Here is a 5,951-nt window from a genome sequence, read left to right as displayed (position 1 = left end):
CCCCATCCCTTCCTCCCCCATCCCTTCCTCCCCCATCAGCTAGTATTGTGTGCCAATCTCGATCGAGCAGCAGCCGGCCCATTGACGCTCTCTGGGTCGGTTGCTATAAGTAATTGTTCGTTCCTGAGTGTTCTGTACTTTATTGGCGGCTGCCGCTGAAGTTGACCTCCCTCCCTCTCTCTCCTTCCCTTCCTCCCTCCCTCCCTCTCTACCAAGCCCCCCCTCCTCCCCTTCCCTTTCTCCATCCCTCTCCCTTCCCTTTCTCCATCCCTCCCTCCCTTTCTCCCATATCCCTCCTTCCCTCCTCTTTCTCCCTCTCCTTTTCTTCCATCCGTCCTTCCTCCTCCCTCCTCCTTCCATCTCTTTTTTCTTCCCCAGCTCCCTCCCTCCTTCCATCCTTTCCCCAGTTCCCTCCCTCCTTACCACGTTCCTTCCTTCTTTAACATGTTCCTCCTCCTTCCTCCCTATCGCTATCCTCCCCAACCCTTCCCTCCTCATTTCTTTCCCTCTCCCTCCTTTCTGCCTCAGTTCCCTTCTCGTTAATCTCTCTCTCTCTCTCTCTCTCTCTCTCTCTCTCTCTCTCTCTCTCTCTCTCTCTCTCTCTCTCTCTCTCTCTCTCTTAAAGACAGTAGTGACGTGAATAGAGGAGAATTGAAAACACGAATAACAAAGAATGGCAATTGTGTTCGGGGGTTAACTCATCGTACTCAAGGGGTTAACTCATCGTACTCAAGGGGTTAACTCATCGTACTCAAGTTATTAAAGCCTCTTACTCAAGTGGATTAAGTCATCGTACTCAAGGAGTTAATGAAGAGAAGAGCTGCAAGTTGTGGAGATCTGTTGGGTTAGGTTAGGTTAGGTTTGGTTAGGTTAGGTTAGGTTAGGTTAGGTTAGGTTAGGTGAGAAGGAAGGATTGAAGGAGGTTACCGGAGATGAGAGTGAACTGTAATATGGAGAAATAGTTGAGATTGATGAAAGTTGAATGGTTAGGGTATGTCGGATGGACGGTGAGGATGAGGGTGGAAGATGAAGGTGGAGGATGAGGGTGGAGGGTGGAGGGTGGAGGGTGGAGGTGGAAGTGGAGAGGGTTAGGGGTAGATGAAGGAGAATTATGGAGGGGATATGGGACAGAGAAGAAGAGAGAACAGAGAGAAGTGTGTGGTATAAACATCTCTTCACCTGTCTCAAAGGGAGTGAGAGGCTTCAGTTAATCTCAGCCTGTTATATTCAGTTACCAAAGAGAAGACGCAGAGAGTGGCTGCTCCTGAGCTTGTCTGAATATGTGAAGGTAATCATGTCGGAACTTGGAATAATTAGTTGTAGCTTCTGGAAGTTAATCTAGAGTTTGGTTCAGTTGTCATGTCTCCTCAGGCCTCATTATGAAGTGCAGTCATCTTACATACATGCATACATACATACATACATACATACATACATACATACATACATACATGCCTACATACATACATACACACATACATACACAAATGAATAATAATGGTTGCCCCTAGTGTAACGAGGATGGCCGGCCCTTGGGCGTGAATTTGTTTAAGGTGTAGAAGCTGTCGCCAACACAACAACCACACCCTAAGTTAACGAGTTGCATGACCCAGTGTCAAGGAAAAGTTCGAGAAGACCGGACAACCTGCCAACTGCACTGGCTAACCATTACCCCGGAATACGATCCGCACATCGAACCCGGGTCAATTTGCTTGCGAGGAGAGCATGCTGACCACTACACCACATACATACATAAATACTACTACTTCGCTGTCCCTCGGAATCGAGTATGACGATCATCCAGCTATGATACAATGATGTCACCAAGGTTGGTGAGTTCTGAGGTGACTAAAGAGGCCGATACGGGACAGGCAGGGTCGATCACAGATGTTGCACATGTGGAGGGCTACATCTAGTGCGGGAGGGGCGACGACAGCGTCTTTCCTGCATTGCTGCTTGTCTTCCTCCTTATGAAGTCAGGTTAACTCGTAAGTAATGACACCTTCTCGTGTGGTGCTCCTCCAAGCGTTACGGTGTGGAGTATTCATCTCCCAGGTGAGGGGGTCGATTTGGCACTTTTTCAGGTTTGTCTTAAGACTATCCTTATACCTTTTCAGTTGTCCGCCAAAGTTACGTTTACTATTCGTTAGGTGACTGTAAAGTAGTTGATTTGGCAGTCTACTGTCGTCGATGCGGGTAACATGGCCAGTCTAGCATACAGTAGTTGTCCATGGATAATGGTAGCCTCGATGCTCCTACAGTTGGTGTCAGCAAGAATACTGGCATTTGTTCTTTTGTCGTCCCAGCGAACTCGAAGGATGGAACGTAGACTACGTTGGTGAAAGTTTTCAAGTGCCTTGAGGTGCTTCCTGTATGTGACCCATGTCTTGCTGCCATATAGCATGGTGGGGAGGACCACTGCTCGATATACGTGTAACTTTGTGGACAATTTCAGCTCCCTACAGCTGAAGACACGGTTTCGGAGTCTGCCAAAGGCTTGAGATGCACATATGTTCCGATGCTGAATATCTTCATCAATGTCCATGGTGGTGGACAGGTGGGAGCTGAGATACCGAAAGTGGGTAACATTAGAGAGGGTAGTACCGTTAAGCTGGATGGACGGTGGAGGTGTGGGTGAACCAGGGGCAGGCTGAAAGAAAATCTGAGTCTTACGTACATTCACCTCAAGTCCAAAGTGTGCATATGTATTTGCATAGGTGTTCAGGATCTCCTGTAAGTCGCGTTCAGTGTGAACAACAAGGGTGAGGTCGCATGTATATTGAAGTTCAGTAATGGTAGCTCCTGACACCTTTGTTCCTGCCTGGAGTCATCTTATGGTGAAAAGATCCTTCACCCGGTACTGGATGTCCACCCCGCCAGCTAAATTGGCACTGGCACAAGTAAGGAAGCAGCCAAGAAAATGGAAACGAGTTGGTGCCAGTACACACCCTTGTTTAACCCCCGTTTGGATGGAGAAGATCTCAGACTGGGTGCCGTTGTGCTGGACACTGCCGTTCATGCCATCTTGGGGTTGTCTCACAAAGGTGATGAATTTTGGTGGGCAGCCAAAGTGGCTGAGGGTCCACCAGAGGGCTTCCCTGTTCACCGAGTCGAACACCTTGGTTAGGTCGATGAAAGCCATGTACAGGGCATGACGCTGTTTTCTTTACTTTTCCTGTATCAGACGGGCAGCAAAGATCATGTCAGTGATGCCACGTGATGGTCTAAAGCTACATTGATATTCTGGGAGGAAGTTTTCCTCCTCAGGAAGAAGTCTGTTTAGCAGAACTCGGGTGATAATCTTGCCAGCTACGGACAGCAGTGAGATCCTGCGATAGTTGCCACAGTCTGACCGGTCTCCCTTGTTCTTATAAATAATGATGACGGAGGCATCTTTAAGAGCTTGGTGGATTTCCTCCTTTTCCCATATATTCTCCAGGAGAGAGTGGAGACGACTGGAAAGCAGAGGTCCTTCTGTTTTATACACCTCGGCTGGGATTACATCAGGCCCCGAGGCTTTATTTTTCATCTGTTTGATGGCAGTAGCTACCTCATCCAGGGATGGAGGATAGCTGAGGTGGGTCAGCTCTGGATGCTGAGTCACCTGCTGGGTAGTCAGGACATCCTCATCGGTGTTTCGGTTGAACAGTGAATGGAAGTGCTCCTTCCAGCACTGAAGGAGGCCTTTATCGTCTTTAATTAGGGCGTTACCATCGGATGAACGGAGAGAGGCTGCGCCACGAGTGATTTGCTCATAAAATGTTATAGTGAAATTATCAGTCCACGTCCGAGCTGCTCTCTGATAGCATGTGCTACCGCTGGATCCTCCAAATGCTTAGAGTTAAAAACCTCTTCTGGAGGCTTGCTGCCTTCGCCCATTTGGGGCGACATGAAGTGAGAGCTTGGCTCTGACGAGCCGATGATCAGTGTCACAGTGGTGTGAACCACGCATGGCTCGGGTGATGAGGACATCTCGGCGATCTTGTAACAATGTCATGAGTTTACCGACACCTGAGAGTTCCTGCCAATAGTATGAAGACCTTAGGCCTGTCTTCAGCCAATGAGGAGGCGTATGAGGCATGAGTCATGTGCTACCAAGTTTGGAAAAGTCAGTCTGTGTTTGGTCAGATTTAAGTGTGGTTTTGTCGTGGGTGTCACCTCCTCATATGGTGGCTAAAATGTGAGTACATATTAGGTTGATCCGTTTCCCGAAATGTATTGAGTCAGAAGACCTTGGTCAACTAACTAGGAAGACAGGTTTATTGTTTTGAAGTATAATTGTCAAACCCTAATAGAAAGTATTCAATAAATACAGTAACCGTTAATAAGAGTCCTAATTCATCCCTCCCTTATGGAGAAAGAGTGATGTGTTATAAACGTCTGGGTATTGTGCAGTAATACGGTGAGTCATATATATATATATATATATATATATATATATATATATATATATATATATATATATATATATATATATATATATATATATATATATATATATATATATATATATATATATATATATAATAAACTATCTAATATACTATAAGAATAGCCATGTGTCTGTCTGTCTGTCTGTCTGTCTGTCTGTTCTGGGCAGCCGAAACGGCACAATCGTTTTTCATCAAACTTGGCAGAAAAATCGCAAAAAAAATCGTAGAGTGGAACAAACCTGGTCCCATGTCGATGGTATCTTTAGGAAGGCTATAATTAACCATTTTATTTATGCTGGAAAACGATGCAATTCTACGGACTTGGCGCACCCTCATTAGCTGTACGCTGTCAGCCCACGATTGCAGTTATCGTACGGCTCCCTCCTCCTCCCCCCACTTTTTCTCTTAGCCTACATTTTTTTAATGTTGTTTGGATTAGTAAAGGAAGGAAGATGAGTAAATAAAAGAATAAAGAAGGATAAAAAGAAAATAGTTAGAGATAACAGGTGGGGGGAGCTGAGTTTCATCATGCATCTGGATGCGCAGTTTTAACGTTACCAGACCATTTTCGGACCTTACAGCTACAGTGTGTATACAGTATACTTCTTCCTGTAGCTGACTGTACTTGGAAAAGGAGAAGAGATAAAAAGATAATAACAGGAATCCGTGGAGAAGATAGAAAGGGAGAAGAGAAGGAGAAGAAGCGAGACTGAAGCATTATTATCCTTAAGAGGCGAGCGAGGAAAGCAGATGGGAGAGAGGGATAGTGAGAGGTGGAGGTATGAATGGAGGGATGGAAGGACAGAATAAGAATGGTATAGAAGGATAGTAGAGAAGGAGACAAAGGAAGGACATCGATAAGTAAAAAAAAAATCAGAACAAGTATTTGGATGATAACATGTAGAAATTAGTCTGTTAAATGTAGGTAAAAAGAGTAAGAATAATGAGATAAAACATAAAGAAGAAAGAGACAATTATTATAACAATCACGACCAAGATTATAACAACCACGACCATGATTATAACAACCACGACCATGATTATAACAACCACAACTATGATTATAACACCCACGACCATGATTATAACAACCACGACCAAGATTATAACAACCAGGACCATGATTATAACAATCACGACCATAATTATAACAACCACGACCATGATTAAAACAACCACGACCATGATTATAACAACCACGACCATGAGTTATAACAACCACGACCATGATTATAACAACCACGCCACCATGATTATAACAACCACGACCATGATTATAACAACCACGACCGCCAGTTATAACAACCACGACCATGATTATAACAACCACGACCATGATTATAACAACCACGACCATGATTACTACCAACCACGACCATGATTATAACCACCCACGACCATGATTATAACAACCACGACCATGATTATAACAACCACGACCGCCAGTTATAACAGCCGACCATGATTATAACAACCACGACCGCAGTTATAACAACCACGACCATGATTATAACAACC

The sequence above is a fragment of the Homarus americanus genome, unplaced genomic scaffold (assembly GCF_018991925.1).
Source record: "Homarus americanus isolate GMGI-L3 unplaced genomic scaffold, GMGI_Hamer_2.0 scaffold3399, whole genome shotgun sequence".
Taxonomy (NCBI): Eukaryota; Metazoa; Arthropoda; class Malacostraca; order Decapoda; family Nephropidae; genus Homarus; species Homarus americanus.
This window is presented reverse-complemented; position numbering follows the sequence as displayed.